Raw genomic sequence first — 18,133 nt, 5'->3', positions numbered from 1 at the left:
TACTGGATTTGTGGATGAAGCACACAGAAGACTTTTTTTTTTTTTTTTTTTTTTTTTTTTTTTTGAGGCAGGGGAATATCTCAAAGAAAAAAAAGGTACAGCTTCAAGTCTCCAGTTCTGTATGTTTTTTATTAATAGTAGAAACCCATTGAAAGAGAACAGGGTTTAACAGAAGAAATGGCACAGTTCTAACTGCAAGCTATAGAGCAGAGCGAAACGCACAGGATTTTCTCGAGAGAGCCAAATTAGGAAGAGCCTGTAAAGAAGTTCCAGCACATCTTAAAGCTGCTGATGGAGAACTGCCAAGTTAGGTCTTAACACTTGTTCTCTTAGTGAGGTAGGTATCACCATACCTCTTCGGTCTGCGTGATGCCTTCTGGCCTGTCTCCCACCCAGCCCCATCCTACCCCTACTGCCCACTGGCTCCAGCCGCCAGTTCCCTAGAGGAGCTGCCATCCCATCTTAATGTGTGCATGGTGCAGAGGTTTCAGTGAACCTTACACTCCTCCAGGGTGCCACGTTTTCTTTGTCTCAAAGACACCTGGCAGGCCTGTGACCCTGTGGAAATGCTAATAGGTGCTTAACAGCTTAATAGTTTTCTGTGTTGTCTTTAATTTAATAGAAGGATCTCTGTGTTGAGCAGAGAAGCCAGCAATCAGTTTGAAAATTGCAGTGTGTTTGTGTGCATTTGGAAGAGAGATCCTAGTCATTTGGCAACTGAACTGTTTGCTTTTAGAGACCCAGGAGGGCACTGCAATTCACAGCCACATTATGTGTGCTGCAGAGAGACAATTAAATAAATTAATTCTCCAGAAAATAGTTAGTTGTTATAGTGAAACCTTAGTAACAGTCAGCTGCAGTTGATTTAATCCATTGCTATTGCAATGCACTAATGGGCTAAAATGATGTTTTTCATTAAAATGTATGTATGGATTTTTTTCTCCTTGAATAAACAATTTATTTTGTGGAAATGGGCAGTATGAGGAGGGACTGAAACAGATATCTTCTGAGATAATAGCATGCGAATATTCTCTTTCACCAGTGCAGATGGCTATCATGTTCATGACAACTGTGTGCATATTGCTCTGTGAAACTCACTTCAGCATGAGACCTATTGCTTCTGGTGGCGGGGTGGCTCCTGGGCCCGTGTGGTTTGCTCTCTGTGCAGCCTCTCTCAGAAAGCGCTGATCTGCTGCCCTCACTCGGCGCTTTGCATAAGGCAGATTTCAGAGAAGCCTGGACGTGCTAGTCAAGCTGCCAGTTTAGCCCCTCCGTGCATAACTCACTTCTAGTCTTAAGAAAAGACAGTAAGTTAAATGCCTCTTTCTTCCCCTTGTGGTTGTCGGGTTTGGGATCTGCTAGTGTATCACTGCCTTCGCCCCACCTATTCACGAGCTACGTTACAGCGGGGAAAGGTCCCTCGCAGGCCGGTTCCCGCAGCCCCTCTGCGAGACACCCAAGAGCACCGATCCCGCCTGAGCCAGGCTCCCTGTCCCCGCGCCTCACGACCCAGCGAGCTACCGCGTCCTGCTTCTCACTCTGCCAGGTGGACTATCAGCAACTACTGGCTCCAGATGACCGCGAGGTGTCAGTGGGAGGCCTCTGACTGTAACTCGCCAGCGTATCCCGTGAACAGCCTTTAGTGCTATATTTACGGGAATGTATCAGCTTACAACGCTGTCTTTCTCTTACATACAGATTTTAGTTTACTTTGGTTTTATGGGACAAGCCATGACTGGAGCATGTGTTATACTTCTCCAGCCAATGCTAAGGGGGATTTACCAGAAACCCTTAATGACATCTATGCCTCACAATCACTCATACTTAAAGCAAAGCAAAACAAAACAAAACAAAGAAAAAAAGAAAAAAAAAATGGAGCCAAGTGCAGGAAGGGCCTGCTGGGCTTAACCAACATATGCACACAAATTCGTGAAATGTAATCCTATTTTCAACAACCACCACAGGCCACTGACGTCTGGGGGCTGATGGAGGTAGGGCAATTAAATAGCTAAATCTAACTTCTCCTGGTACTAACCGCGAGCCCTGAACACTCCCGATCAGGAACACGTTAGCATCTAACACCTACTGAGTGGCACTGCCCGGTGGCCAAACATGAGGCAGTGGCTGGTTGGCAATGGGAAGCCTGCGCTGCCGGGAGCAGCGATCCCAGAGCTGCTCCCAGAGCAGCTCCCGGCACCAGGAGCTGGGCACCAGCCCCTGCTCAGCTGTCCCTCACCCCTGGCGCCGTGGCCACGCTTTCCCCTCACCTCAAGGCACCATGCGGACACAGCGTCCGGGCTTAGCGCCGTGGGAGTGCTGAGTGCTTCTTGCATGTCACCTGCTAGGGACCTCCGAAGGACTCTCAGGCCTTCCTTAGACTGAGCTGGGTCTCAATAGCATGGAGATCTTATCAGGGAGGAACAGGGAGAAGGAAAAAAGAAAAAAATAACCCTCAAGAAGTCGAGAACTGCTCATCACAGAGGACAATCCTAAAAATCCCAGTACTTCCTGCTGTTTCTATTTTTGTGCTCTGCCTCGGTGCTCAGAGCAGGTTTTCTTCTCTGGTGCAGCCACAGTTCCTTAGAAGTGGTGTATTTATAATGGAAAGGCTGACTCAACCTTGACTGTAATAACCAGGAAAACACAACAGTAAAATGAAACAACAAATCATTGGTTTGACAGTAATGAGGCGCTTGCTTAGACATTTATCTATCCTTTTACAGGGCAGTAATTTTACGGTTGAAAAGTCTTGTCTTTAAGCTTCATGTCCAGGAAGAAATTCCCGAGTTGTGGCCAAAATTGCCTCGTTTAGCAGATGGTAACATTGTACATAATTAATGCATTCATTTCCATTCTTAAAAACTAGTAAATGCAGCTCATTTGAATTTCCTCCTGACAGTTAAATTTATTAGCTACAAAACATGGAGCCTGTGCCAACTGTTTCAAGGAGATTATATCCTGTATTTCCCCCATTTTCTAACTGGTTTCCACCAATATCGCCTGGCTGGTTCTTCCCCTCGCTGTCGAAATCTTCAGAGTGGGTGACAGCTCTCGCCTGTCCCTTTTCCTCCTCCGTGTGTTGGTGATAGAGGTTTCTTTCCCTCCCCTCCACGTAAAACCCCGAAAAGCTGCCACTTGTTTGCCGCAAATGACTTTAAATTCGTCAGCTCTCCCAGACCTAATAAAGCGACATGTTTACAATGTTAAAGGAAATCAGGTGTTTTAATGTTAGATGAAAAAAAAAAAAAAACCCCATATTTATGTAGTGTTACAGTAATACCGTTGCCCTGGCCTCTCTCAGCCTATTCATCACGCGGAAAGCTCCCCGCAAGACGCGGCGGCGCCCACGTGCTGCCGTGCCGCGCGCGAACAAGCCCCCGTTCGCCGTAAATAACGGGGGCAGCGGCCTCCCCCCGGCGCCGGCAGCCGCGGCCGGGGGCTCAGGGCAACCCCAGCAACGCTGCGGGTCCGGAGCAGGGCGAACGGGGACCCTGGCTGTGCCCTGGGGCGTAAAGAAGCCCCTTTCTGGGAGGGCGAGTGTTTTCCTTCCGAGCGGACCTCAGGCTCCCTCCTTTCGGTGTCTCCGCGGGCTGAGGTACACGGCGCAGTCCCTCTAGATCCTCCGCTGTGGCCTGCCTGTGTGGGAGCCCCGGTCTTGCCTCTTCCTCCTTGCCATGGGTCTTCCTCATCCTCTCTGCCCTCCCTGCTCAAACCTGCCTCCCCAGGTTGTCCATCAAACCTTGTGCCTCCGATCTCCTCAATCATTTCTGGGTGAAACAGTTCCCCCTTGCATCTCCTGTGTACCTGCTCTGCCATTTAAGTGACGTGAAGTTTGCACGTGCCTGGGCTGAACTCCCTGCACTGTGAATGTGGCTCTGCGAAAGGAGTATTTTTTTCACCTCTTGAACTTCATTTGTTTCCACACGCTGAAATCGCCATCATCTGTCGCTCACACCACGTTCACAGAAGTCTGCTCAGAGGTGTTAACGGCATGGGAGAGTTTAGCCTTCTCCCGGCATATTTACTTACTGTTGAGTCCCAGTATGGTTATTCTCACAAATCCTGTTGAAAAGAGCAGCCAGAGTAGGCAGGTAGAGTCTTAATGATTAATATTTGACAATCAGAAATTTTTCTTTTCTTTTTTTTTTATTTATTTTTTTTTTTTTTTGCTTTCCTTTGTATTAAATTATCCTAAAATTGAAATCCTCAAGTTTCCTGCCAAACTAAAGTCTTTGATGGGATCCCCACAATGTAGCACCCGTAATGGTACGGTGTGTCTGTGCTCCGCTGGCTGAGGAAGCCATTGATGGAAAGAATGTCCCTCTTATTTCAGACAGTCGGCTCTACCGTGTTCAGTGCTCTAGATACAGAAGCAAAGAAGGTAGCAAGCAAACTCTGCTCTGCTTTAGGAGGTGCTGCCTTGGCTGAATGAGTCGCCCGAAGGGCACAGCTGTTAGAGCTGTGCTTGGTACCACAGAGCTGCCGTGTGACTGAGTGCATGGTCTGCAGTTCATGCTCTGCAGGGTCCAACAGAGATCAACAGAAAGCTGTTGCTACTTTTGCTTTCTTTCTATCTTTTCTCTTTCTTCTTATTTCCTCCTTATAGATGGGATATTAAAAATAACCTCTTGTCTTCTTCTATCCAGAGCAAGGTAAAAGTGAAGGAGCTCCTGTTCAAAACTGAGAGGAGAGCAGATCATTCCTTAAGGAAAAGAACAGACTAATACTAGAGGGCAAGGGAGAGTGTAACTGGAGACAAAAACAGAAAAGCTCATAGTGATTAAGGAGTTATAAAATTAATCTACAGACATGTGTAGGTCTATAACAAAAACAGGGTCTTTTCTAAGAAAAATTGAAGGAGATACTGAATTTGTATATCTGATGATTCAAGCACTTTCACTGATTTAGATAAATTCTTATCTTTAATTGATAGCCATCTCTTGTCCCCCCTTCTGTAAACCACTGTCAAACTCTACCCTGTGACTTTATGCTAGAGCAGAAAACATCTGGAGAACATGTGGTTCCTCAACTGGCTGTCTTTGCTGAAGGCTAATTTCAACCTTCTTGTAACTCCACAGGTACTCCTGAGCTTACTAGGTTTTCTTACACCTGTAGATCTCAAAGCTAGCAGTTCTGGCATTCAAATGCACAAAGCTACTGGCACTTGACACACCAGCTGATTACTGAGGTTAAAAATGGAAGTTATTGTCTGCTATTGGGACTGTGCAATAATGGTGATCTCAGTGGTGATGCAATAAGACCATAGACAAAACATCTGGCTTTAGAAAGCAGACACTGTACTCTGTAGCAATAGCATCTTCTGGAAGGTTTTAAGAGAGAGAGGTGTATAAAGAAGTAGATAAAGTAATTTTGGTGTATTTCTAAATATATATATATATATTTATATTATATATATATATATGTATATATATAAAAAGCTAAAACAGGGTAAAACTCTTTTATTTGCAGTTATTCCAATATGGAGATGTATCACAAAGAAAAATTTGTCACAATAAATCATTCCATTATACTGCTATCCTTGTAACTAGAAGCCTTTTTTACCATTAAATTTTCTTTCTTGATTCTCACAGTAGAATAAATGTGATCTCCCCGACTTTTTTTCTTTTTTTTCCTTTCTTTTTTTTTGGTATATGCAAAGGCAATTCTTTTGGAGCTTCTCTCATTGTGGATTTTATGATAACACAAGGAATAGAAGCAGCCCAAGTTCTTGTCACACTACTGGGATTTATTAGAACCGACTGTCAGGAACAAAATGAATGTGTTGACATTTGCTTTGTTAATAACAGCAAACTGAACAACAGAATGTGCAGACTCTGGAATCTGCTGTTGGCTGATTTGCCTCTTTCCTGTTTCTCTATCTTTGTATTTGATCCAGAGTTCCTCAGTGATTTTCAGTGTGTGAATTACTTCCTAAAACAGAGCCTTTCTCATAGTCCATCTCACCTTTCCTTGGCTGATCACATCTCTACCCTTTCACAGCATCACAGTGTTACATAACATTAATGTCTGAATTGGAAAAGTCATGTTCAGTCATGTGTTTTGGGGGATTTTTCAGTGTAATAAGGCTGATCAAAGAAAAGAAGGCCTCCTTGTTTACTACAGATGTAAACAAATATTTAGAGCACCGCTGGCTGTCCCAAACCTGTAGGGTGGGACTGACCCTTCTCATCTACTGCTCTGTTCAACTAGAGTCCTTCTGGATGTTCTTCAGATAAACCAGTCTCTTCTGCAAAAAGTTCCTTCTGCTATTGGTCTTAAAAATGGAGAAATCATAATGTCAATTGAGAGACATTTCTAAGAAGAGACAAAGTGTAGTGATGAGAGGAGTGAAAGGATGGTTCAGTGGTTGAGGTCCAGTGTGAGCTTCCCTGAGACTGCCCTCACTAGCTCCTTGTGCTGTCTGCTGTGGCCCAGATGTGCAAAACTCGACCCTTCTTTGGGGTTTTCCTACTATGAGGCTTTGTGGATGCTTTACAAGCACAAATTAGCATCATTTCATTTTTCTGCCAGAGCTATTTGGTAGAACTTAGGTACCATATATTATGAAAACCCACACCAGATCTTACCACACTAGGCAGCCAGCCTCTATAAATAATTACCTAAACTGATGGAAATGGTGATTTTTCTTCATCTAAAAACAAAACAAAAAACCTCAAGCCTAGTCTTTTCTTAAACCTGTTATGCTCTTACCCTCAAAATCTCACTTGGCAGTCAAAATTACAAATCAGCTATGGCTGTTTGAAAATACACCTTTCAGTTTGTTCTTTCAATTTTTTTTGTTACAACCTGCATAGTATTATGGGGAAGGAAGTGAACATGGCATGTCAGGAAAAGGTAGTATTATTTGACACAGTGACACTGTAATTATTCTGGTGCCTTCCTGTTACTCCCACCTTTCATCAGGTCAATTATCTTGGATATGCTCTAGTACATAGTTGCACATTCAGCAAAGATCTCTGGGATCTCTAAAACAGCACTTAGATCTTTCTCTCCCTCCCCTTGCCAGTGGAGTTTTTCTGTTCATGCACTATTTTTACAATCATCTATTTTGTTTCTAATCTCTAAACTCATGTCTAATCCATTTTGTACCTATTGTGCACCTGAAATTTTTATTTTCCCTCTTTAATTCTAATCAAGTACTTCATCTATTTCAGTATGTCTGTTTTCCTTTTAAAAACAATGCTAACTATTTCTTTCTATTTGTGTGTTTGCTAACTGCTTTCGGCCAATAGAGAGCATTAGATCCAGTGATTTAGACAGTACTTAAGATGTTTAATTGTAGCCCTTTTTGTCTAAGCTTGAGGGAGGCCATGTAATAACCTTTTAACAATAGTTGAACAAGTTTGGAGCCAGAGGGATTAAAGATCTTTGTGTCTGAATTAGGCCACCTTTGCGATTACTTGGACATCTCAATAGGATGTGACAACAATATTTTGGAGACCATTTGAAGAGAAGATTACATTGCCTGGGCTAAGAGGTAGCTAATGTCTGAGGGAGTTACTTGAGAAAACCTGCTGGAATTGCCATCTCTAAAGCTGACTGTCATCCAATAAACTGAGATCACATATGTGTAACATTACAAAAATGTCAGCTCTACAGAATACTAGCTGTAGTTAAGTTTACTCAGAGTTGTCTAAGCAGTCTTGTGACTTGCTTGAGAGATGAGGGAAGACATGTGCATTGTAACATTTGGCCTCAGCCGGAAGGCGATGACTTCAGTGATGGTAGACAATCCAATAAGTACATTTGTTGTTACAGTACGCCTCTCAGCCAGGCAAACTCATCTGCTGTAAGCCAAAGTTATGTCTCAGAAGAATCGCATAACTCTTCAGCAAAATAGACCAGACCTATTGTTGCCCACAGAAGTAACAGAAAGCTTCTTCGCAGATGACAAGAGTGTTGTCCTAAGAGTTTGCACTGCAGAGTGTGGGTCTATTCCAGCTCTCAGCATATTAGAGCATGCCGGAATAAAGGAGCAGATAGGGATCTCTGTAACTTTATCACCCCATGTTTAATAAGACAACAAGTTGGCCCTTGAGGTGTTCCCATGAGACATTCCGTAAGACCTCTGGAGCCGGGACTGGATTTTCAGAGAAGCCAGGAAAAAAAAATATATAGTACTTTCACTGAATGAGTTTCCTCCTGGCTGAAGTCATACACTATTGAGAATGGGTAATTCAGCTATCTGCAATATGTTTCTGCACTCTCCCTGCCTTAGAAAAAGAACCAAAGTTCCCATACCTTGCCTTGTAGAGAGGCTTACAGCAAAACAAGTTGCCATCAACCTTAAGCAAGCTGTGGCCATGCCTTCTTTTAGATGCCTGTTCAGAACACAGATCTTCTCTATTCATCCATTCTAGGAGAAGTAAGTGAAATGGAGCTGATGGGCCATTCCCCTAGGTATCTAATACCCCTAAATTCCTTGGACCTCAGCCATTTAAATAGTAGGCTTAGTCACAGCATTATTCACAGCAGCTGATGGTCTCCAGGAGACTTTGCCAGTGCTATTAGATCTTTCAGCGTACTTCAGTTCAATTGATCGAGGGCAATTGTTGTGCTGAGGAGTGACGTGAGGCTACATATATTCACTCCTCTCCTGAAAAACAGAGTACTACTGCATGCCTCTCTTCTCTGGAAGCTTCTTAATACAGTGACTTTCTGAAGTCATTTCTTTTACTCAGCATCTTGGTTAAACACCAGCAAGAAGAGCAAATCAATGAGATCTTCAGTGTGTTATGGTGGCAATCCTTCCAAGATGCCTTTAAAAAATGCAAAGTTACTGCCATGTTTTCCCAGTGTCCATCTTACATTGGGAACTAACTGAAACAAACTGGTAATAGCAGAAATCTGAATCTTATATTCTGAAATGTAAGATAGAATCTGTATTTTTAGGATATCATAAACTTTGCAACATCTCATTCAGTGGAAGGCATTGGTACAACTTCAGGATGAATGTTTTACCATCTCTAGATCCTTTGGCATCATCACTGTTCAGCCCCTGACACAAACAGGTTAACACAGGTGGCAAGCAGTTATAACTTCTCTTTCTAGCAGTAAAACACATCTTTATAATATGTTACTCTGGACACGGTTATTGTGAAATACTTCACCATCTCAAAGTCCAAAAAAATAACCAGAAGCACTGACTAATGCACCTATTCATTTTCTGGGCAGACTAGCACAGCCTCAGATAGAAGTATATTACTGATGTTGGTCAGAAAATGCCAGTTCTCCTTTTCTGAAATGATTTGATCTATTTTTGGAAGTGTCCTGAAAAATTGTAGGAGGAGAAAAGGATTGACAAAAACACAAATTTAGAGATAAATTTATTGGTTTTGAGAAGATTTTCTAGTAAGGAAGGAACAATTTTTCAGAAACCTTTTATATTAAAGATATGAGAAACTAAACATGAGAAACTTAAGAAAATTTTTCATTTCTTGTTTTTTACTGAAAAACTGGGAGGCTGCCCAAACTGATTTTTTTTCTCCCAGGCCTGCAGCCAGTTTTGCTGTAAAGGGGTGTGAAGGCTGAGGCGGGTCATTCCATGATGGAGGCCCACAGGTGAAACAAGGGCAAGGTTCCCTCCTTGGTTGCTGTGGCCTGGCCAAGGGGACACTCCCATCTTCCAGCCTTGAGAGTCCCAGTGATGGGGGCAGGAGGATGTGGGATGGGCTGAGGAAAGAGAGTAGCTAAGGGGAAAGAGGTTGGTAAGCATGGCACTTCCTCACTGATGAACTGGACAAGGCACAGAAAGAGCTCTGAGGATGAAATCCAGATGGGAGAAGAAGAGATGAAATGCAGCAGTGCAGCCTTGAGCAGAGTGGGAACAGATCCAGAGGTTGGCCAGGATCAGGACATGAGATGAGTACAGCAGCTGTTGCAGTAGTACTGAGAGTACAAAGTGCACCTGCATGCCCATGCTGCTGGAAAGTAGAGCCTTATCCAGCCATAGTGCTGCCATAGGGATGGAAACCACCAGCTTCCCTCTTTTGCCTGACAGTGATACTTCCCAGAGAAACAACTGTTATTCATCCTATCAGGCCAGCCCCTGGTAGCAGAGATAAACTGTCAGAGGTGACAGATAAACATATATGAATTTTTTCTTGCCTACAGTTACCTAGAATGACAAAGCCCATGAATATTTACAGTACACTATTTATCTAGATTCCCCTGTTTTCCTAAAGACAGATCCAAGGAGATATCCTTGCTGGAACTATGATTCAAAATCCTCTAACTCTGGGAACATCTGGATGGGAATTTGAAACTTCTGCTGGTAGTATTTGAAACTTATATCTGGTTCTATGTAGCATTTATTGCCTGCTGCATTTCTCCTGCTGCAAAACACATGTGTTACAGCTGAGATGCCCACCTGCCATTAGCCAGCTTCCTGTTTTTCTGTGCCGCATCCTTCAGCAATCACTTCATTCAGCTCACAGTCAGGGATTTCAAGAGCTTTCAACATTGGTCTGACTATTCTCTGATTGTAGTCAATACTAACACCTCAGGGAGCTGGATATCCTGTGCAGAGCACAGGAGGAGTCATTTCAGCATGTTTTTACATGATCTCATACAGCTATGCTGGTGAGTGCAAAGCACCAGGAGCTAAGGTTCCTCTTACTCCAGCGACCATTCCTGGTTTCTGTCCTCCCCACTGCAGTCTGTAGGCAAGCTGAAAGCTGGAGTAAAGCAAAGCAAATCCTGCCCCTTTGCCTGGCCATGCACAGGTGGATCATCTCAGCAGGGTCTCAGCTCAGGCACTCTGCTGTTCCCTACATTTAAATCAAAGTTTCTCTTCCAATGCATGTTTATCAAATGTGAGTTGTACAAACATGCTGCTTAACATATTTCATAGAGGAAAAAGTGGCATGCTAGCTGTGGCTGGAGTTTTTAATGCCATGGAAGTGTTTGTTCTGGCTACTAATGCAGCAGCTGTGCAGTTGGAGGCTCGTGCAGGCGAGGCTGTGGAGCTAGGCATCGGTGGTGAGACACTGCCACCTCCCGACACCAGCTGCGCCAGGCTCCCACTGCCGAGGCCTGGCGGCAGCGTTGATTTATGTCTACGTTTCTTGGGGATGATGCTGTAGATGCAGCTGGCGGCAAAATGCCTGTGTCCAAATGATGATTTACACACATGTTTTCGTTGTGCAGGGTTTTGGAAACCTCACCACAGGTAGCCAAGCAGTGGATGGTAAGAAATCACGCTCTGGGCTACCTTGTTTTCATGGGCTGCCATGAAAGTTGACACGAAGAGCTGAAAGCATTAGAGTGAGATAAGCCCACATGCAGTAGGAAGCTCATGCATGAAAAATGCTTGTAGCTGCCTTTTAAGCAGGCTGTCATGGGCTGTATGAGGCTGCTGGCTCATGTGAGGGACCCTGCAGGCACCACTGTAATGCCAGGGTAGACAGCTATCAGTACATTGCCCCCATCTCCTCAGCCCCCCCTCCCACCACACCCATGTGCCCCTGTCCTGAAGGAGGGATGTGTTTAAACGAGGCAGCAGCATCATGTTCTCCTCCAAAATGGCCATCCGTAATATGTATTGGAAATCAGCAGGAACTCATGCACTTTTATATTTAGCTGTAAAGAATACCTTTAAATGTCAAAAGCAAACTAAAGCTTTTAAGTATAGCTCCAGTCAGGAAAAGTGCTTGCGCTTTCTGAAGTGAAGCTGGGAGACAGACATAAGGGTGCACATCTGCTTTAACAGAGTGCTGCTTGGATATATTTGACCATCTGTGGGCTCCTAGTGAAAGTGCAGTTTGATTGAATCTGAAGCCAGTAATTCCGACGCAAAGCACCAGGGGTCATTCCGCTCTTATCTCTACCTTGAACCAGCTTCTCAGTGCAACGGTACCTCTCCCCCTTTCCTCTCCAGTCTGACTGCCTTCAATGAAAACTGAACTGCAAATAAGGATAGTGGTGGGAATTTTGGCTGAATAAAGACAGGAGGATCTGTCCCGGTGAGATGACTTTTCAGTGGTTTACAGTATTTGCCTATAATGGTGCACATTCTGTGAACAAATCGTGTCCTCTCATCTATTATCCACACTAAACAGTGCAGGAGGTCTGGTACTGACACGTAGACAAGTGCCACTCACCTGCCTCAGACCAGAGACATAGGCAATGGCATGTGATTTCCTCCAGCCTCACAGATTAGTTATGTTAATGTAATGTTGAAGGTGACCAGTTTGAGGACAGAGAGGGACAAGAGGAATATGGAAACAGAATTAAGCTGAACAATATATTTACACAAAATTGGAATAAAATTACCCTGAAAAATTAAAATTACCCTAAAGTTACCATATTTGATTTCTCCCCAAATGGATAAAAACAGTGATGGATTTTTGTTTTTTATAATAACTCTTGATTAAAATTTAAGTAATTTTCTAACTGGTGAAAATTTACCCTAAAAGTCATGGAAATCAAGAGGAGCTTTTCCTGGGCTTTGGATCAAGCCTTATGTATCAGCTGGAGTCATTTGTCACAGGAGCTGTAGCTGAAGAATAGATTGCTTGAGGCTAGATTACCTAGACTTTGCTTCTGGTCAAAACAGGCTACAGATCTGATGGGCAGGTCCATCCTGTCCTGTTAGCCACTATGCATACTTTCCATGCTAACCACAAGACCTTTGAGGCCCAAGGTCCCAGAGGAATGGAGGTGCCAGTTTAGGAAAAGATAAAGGCTGTGCACACACAAACATTTTTCTCATACATGAGAAATGCAGTAGAGGTGCCTCAATGTTAGTGAGGTGCTTGGGACAAAGAACCAAGCAGAGCCTTTGTCCCAAAGCTGGAAAGCCTAGCTGCAGCCACTGGAAAGTTAACCCTTTCCTGATTCACCTTTCACTATACTCCATGTAGGGCATGGAGAAGGGAAGCAGGCTTCATGGGGAAAGGGTAGGTCACTCTGCTGGCACATTATTTTTTCACAGAGAATGCCTTGAGAGAGGGAGAGAGAGCCTTCATTCCCAATATATATTGACTCATGAGTTTTGGTGTTCTCACAGTCTTAAACTTTATTTGCTGTAACAGGTTCTGGTGCCTCAGTCTATGTCTGTCCAGCACTTGCACAGATGATGTAGCCTGAGATCTTTAATGGATACCTAAGATTACACCATGTCAGCCCTCACTCTCTGGCTCGTCTGAAAGTTTTTTAACATCTTGAACAAGAGTTTCCATTCTCCTTAGCCCCCAGAAACATCAGGCAACCCCCATACAATTTATTGCAGTTTATAGTTTCTCCACATGGATGTCACTTCCAAAATATTCATTAGAAAAATTAGTCATTTACGATAAATGTTACATTTTTACAAGAAAACGCAGTGATTATTTATTAAACATCTGGATTTTTTCAGCATCACTTCATAATGGAGATGAGCCTGAACTGGAACACCTGATCTAAACCTCCTCTGACTTTTGGAGAATTTCACATCCAAGTTCTTTAGGGTTGGGGCTGTCTTCATTATGAGTCTTTGACGACACTGAGCACATTGTTGGCACTTAACAAATAAACAATAGTAATCCAGATCTGGACCAGGAATTAATGGCTAGGGTGTATCTGTACTTCATTAAAAAAAAAAATTATGTCTTCCACATTGCCCGTGTTACGTTCTGATCTCAAATGCAACCTCTTTCTTTCTTTTGTAACCATAAAAGATTGGGTTTAGAAAATACAAACACCAGCCCCACAGCTCAGGGGGTTGCTAGGGAGGGAGTGCCAGCTGCACCTGATGGCCCGAGGGAAACATGGACATACCAGAACACTGTTGAGTTGCGAGGTCTCATCACACCAGCCATTCCTGGCTCTTAGCAAAGACAGTGGTGGTGGTTGTCCAGGTTGGGTTTACAGGGATGTAGCTTAACCACCAGTATTCCCAAGTGCTTGCACTTTGCAAACACTTCCTATAATGAAAGTGAGCTTGGGGATGGGATACCCCCTTTCCAATGTCTTCCGTGATGTCTAGTAACATCATGGCTAGTAGCATCAGTGGGCCCAGGGTTTAGGCCGTTGCTCTGAATTGTTCAGACTTCTAAACTTCAACAAGAATGACTGAAAAGCATCTGCCGTTGTCCTCCCATGGGAGAGAAGAGCCAATACTGAACAAGGACAGGCTCAAATGCAGTAGTACAGTAGCATTTATTGCAAACTGTATTGCTTTGGTCCAAAACCTATAGTATATTTTCCTTAGCATCTGCTTTTGAGTATTTGGCCTTCTTTGTATTTCACAGTGGAAATGAAGAAATGGTGAAGAATTCTGGCAGTTCGCAGAGAACAGAAGGAGAGAACATAGATGGAAAAGTGCTCCAGCAGAGGTGGAGTAATGGCAACTGATATGTAAGGGGAAGTCATAGGAAACAATGCAATCTAACTTGTTCCAGCTGCCTGAGCAATCGCAGGGACAATGCCAGATGTAATTTTGCTCTGGTTAGCATGAGATGAAATGTGGGATAGACTCCAAAAACAAGGAGGGGGAGAAGAGAAGAAGCAGCTTGTTTGTGAACAAAAGACTAAACTATTTGGTTGCTAAAATACACGCAAATGAGGTATTCCCTCCCCTTGCCCCATGTGCAAATCACATCTAATCTGGGGAAAAGACAAAAGGAAAAATATCCCATTTGTGCTTGTGCTGAATTTGTATAATAAACACTGGAGGCTGTGCTGAATGGGGAGGAGAGCTTGGGGAGTGTTATTTTGGTTGTGCAGCAATTGAGTCCAATATTTTAACAAACTACTGCTGCTCAGTTTGAGAAACTGCATTTTTCCAATGTGAATCAACCAAGGGGATTCACACTGGGAAAAGAGCTCATAGAACCTCTTTGGTAGGTCTAGGGTATGGCTACAGTCTGTTCCTCTCACCATTACACCAGAGCATGGATTAGCTTCATTTGGACTAGTTGCCTGAGCTAAAAGTGGCCATGGACTACAGTAACTTTGAGCCCATCCTATGGCCCTGGCCAAGAAACAGAAGGACTAAGCCTATGTTGAACTCTTTTTTACTGATACTTAACCTAAATCACTCTCAGGTCATTTAGTATTATACTGAGTCATCTCTATGAATGTTGAATTTTCTCTTCCCCAAGGCCATTTAAAAAGTGATGAAAAGACAGAAGAATAAGGTAGATTAGGGTGTATAGTCCATCCCATTGCCTGCCTGCAGCTGTTTCCCATCTTGTGAGAGTGTGGAGCAGAGAGTAAGTCAGTATGGTCAGTATTCTTAGTACTTCTCCAAAAGTGTTTTGCAAAATAGCCCTCCTGTAAAAAAAGATCAACCTGTTTCAGTTTTCACAACACACTACGAAACATCTAGAAGAAATCTTTCCATTTTCCATGTTGCTTGTGTTAGTCCCATGAGAAAAGGATCCAACTGCCAATTTGCTTGAAGTAAGAAGTTAATCTGTATTAACCTGGTCTGAAGGAAAGGATGCTATTTTGGCTCCGCTATATTTCACGGTGATTTGGTAATGATTTCACTTTAAAGTGAAAATGGGAAGCATTATCATCTCCATTTTACCAAAAAAAAGTGAAGACATAGGAAACTCAAATAGTTTATTCACTCTTGGGTTTTGGTCCAGCTCTTTTCTTCTTCCTACACAGAAGTCACGGTTTCGATGAGGGCAGCAGGTTGCCACTCATCCATAGTTCTCAATCTGGGAAAAGAGAAAGGACCAAGTCTCTCAGCTTTTCAAAATCGTGAAAAAAAAAGGCTGAAAAGCAGAGTCAATCCTTCAGAGTTACAACAGGAGAGCTTTGACAGGAAAATCTCCAGTTCATTCACTGTTTCTGCACACTGCTGTGGCAGTCCTTCCTGAAACCATGACCAATTATCATGTACTTGTTAACATTTACAGAAGTTGCCTCATAATGTGGCTGTGACTATTCCTTTCCCCACAGCTACAATCTCTTTGAGGGATAAAAGCTGCTGCTTTCTGAGACTCAAAATGCCATCAGTCTTACAAGTACCAGATCCCCATTGAGTTCTTGTCACAGAAACACTTTACATTTATCACCTGGCATGTGCCACCTTTGTGCCCCTTTTCCCAGGAACACCACTTCTGTGAAAATATTAATAAATGACAAATTGCATTTGTGTAATCCTGTGAAATGTTTTGACTACTAAAGTTGTTCCATAGCAGTTCATTAAAGGACACATAAAATATTTAAGTTTACATTTTATAAAAAGATCAAGAATGCTCTGGCTGATAGCTTTCTTTCTATTGAGCATCTGTTTCCTATTTTTTCAACAGCTTACAGCAGTGGTTGGCCAGTTCTGTACTAATAGTTGATCTTAACTGGATCAAAACATTGTAATTTCTTAACAAAGGTTAGAGAGTGTCCTTCTAACACAGCTTCCTATGGCTGCAACCAGCAATGTCTGTTCATCAACATCTGGTTTCAAATTATTAAAAATGATAAACACTTCCAGATATAATCCATCTGGCCTCCCAAAATTCTACATCTGCATAATTTTACTTTCCTTTTAAAAATCAAACACAGGCTTAGTTTGGCCCTGTTACATTAGTGAAGAATCCTTCTCCTTTTAAGTGAGGGGCAAAGCCTGTGGTCAAAGTCTGTTGGAAGAGGCCATCCATATCTGCCTGACTGTTGTGTCTATCCTTGGCTTTGTTAGTAGCTGATAAACGGAAATTCTTTGCTTGGTTAGCAAATGGTATCTGATTGAATCAGAAGGGAGGCTATGATGAAGAAATCATGATGACCTGAATGAGCAGTGAAGTTTGCAACACTGGCTGCAATAAGGGTTTTGAGAGCTAGCTGCTTGCTGTCCATCTGCATTTTGGCAGTCACCTCAAAGACAGCCCCAAGTCTATGGGACTCCCGCCGAGGTGAGATGCAATCACTGTGCATGAGTCACGGCTTCACTCCAAAGTCTGAGGCGTTGGTGAGATGCATGTTCCCTGGCTTTGCCATCCTGCAGACAGGTCTGCACCATTGCAAGGGCTGGGCAGCAGGACGGGGACCACCCCGCTCCCTTTTGGCCAGAGAAACTTCCTGTGGAACGGCTGCTGCTGTGACTAAACAACCCTGGACTACCTCTGCTGGCTTCTCTCCCCTTCCTTTTCATTTTCCACGCCAATATAAGGAGCTGTGTACTGTAGAGTCCCTGACTGCTTTACCCAGATGGAAAGATGATTTATATTTCTATGAACAGAGAAATAAGAAGTTAGTCTTACATAGCTAGCTGTGAATGGAGTATGAAATGTCACTGATTTCATTACCTTTTGATTAATAATGCTACTTAGTATTCATCATTAGGCATATAAAAAGATTGGTGAGATTAATAATGTTACAGAAATTAATAGAGGAATGTGAGGTAAGTATTCAAAGTTCAGTTAAAGTCAGAAGTTCATCTTATCATTCTCCAGTCCCTTGGTGGTCTGATTTGTGACTGAATGGTATTTTTTCCTGAGCTTTTCAAAAACTGAGCAGGTTCCAGTAGGCTCTGAAGACAGGACACTGAACAGGCTTTTCCCCCAACTGGTGTGCTCTGGCTTCAAACTGAAGAGGCAGTCAAGATGGGAATTAATGCTTCTTTTATCCTTCACAAGATTCTACAGTGTCTGATGTGAGCATCTTTTATGTTAAAAACAGGAGCAGATAGCATCTCTCAAACTCAGAGAATGTCCCAAGGATGTCACTGCGAGGACCATTCTGTGATTTGGCTGTTAGTTCACAGATGCCTGGTACCCTATAGCAAAATATTCCATCAATAAAAAATATGTCCAGGATCATGGTCACATCCTGGATGGGACAGTTAATACAGCAATCATGAAAGTGTGAACCACATGGGCAAGAAAGCTTGTTATCAATATTGATTACTTTTTGGAAAAATTTCCTGTCAGCCCAGTCAGCTAATTATTTATTTCCATACTCATGCACATTAGCTGAATGCATCTTTAAATTCAATTTTGAACCCAATACCCTACATATTAGATGAGATAGAGCAAACAGAGTTCTAACATCATACCTAATCCTTCATGACATATGTGGTTACTGCTCATATTTCATGTCAGGTGTTGGGGTATGGAAGCTCAGTCAGACCTTACAGCAACCTGAATAAAACAAAGCACCGCGTATGCACTGAAGTAATGTA

Source organism: Rhea pennata, chromosome 3, assembly GCF_028389875.1.
Source record: "Rhea pennata isolate bPtePen1 chromosome 3, bPtePen1.pri, whole genome shotgun sequence".
Classification (NCBI taxonomy): domain Eukaryota; kingdom Metazoa; phylum Chordata; class Aves; order Rheiformes; family Rheidae; genus Rhea; species Rhea pennata.
This window is presented reverse-complemented; position numbering follows the sequence as displayed.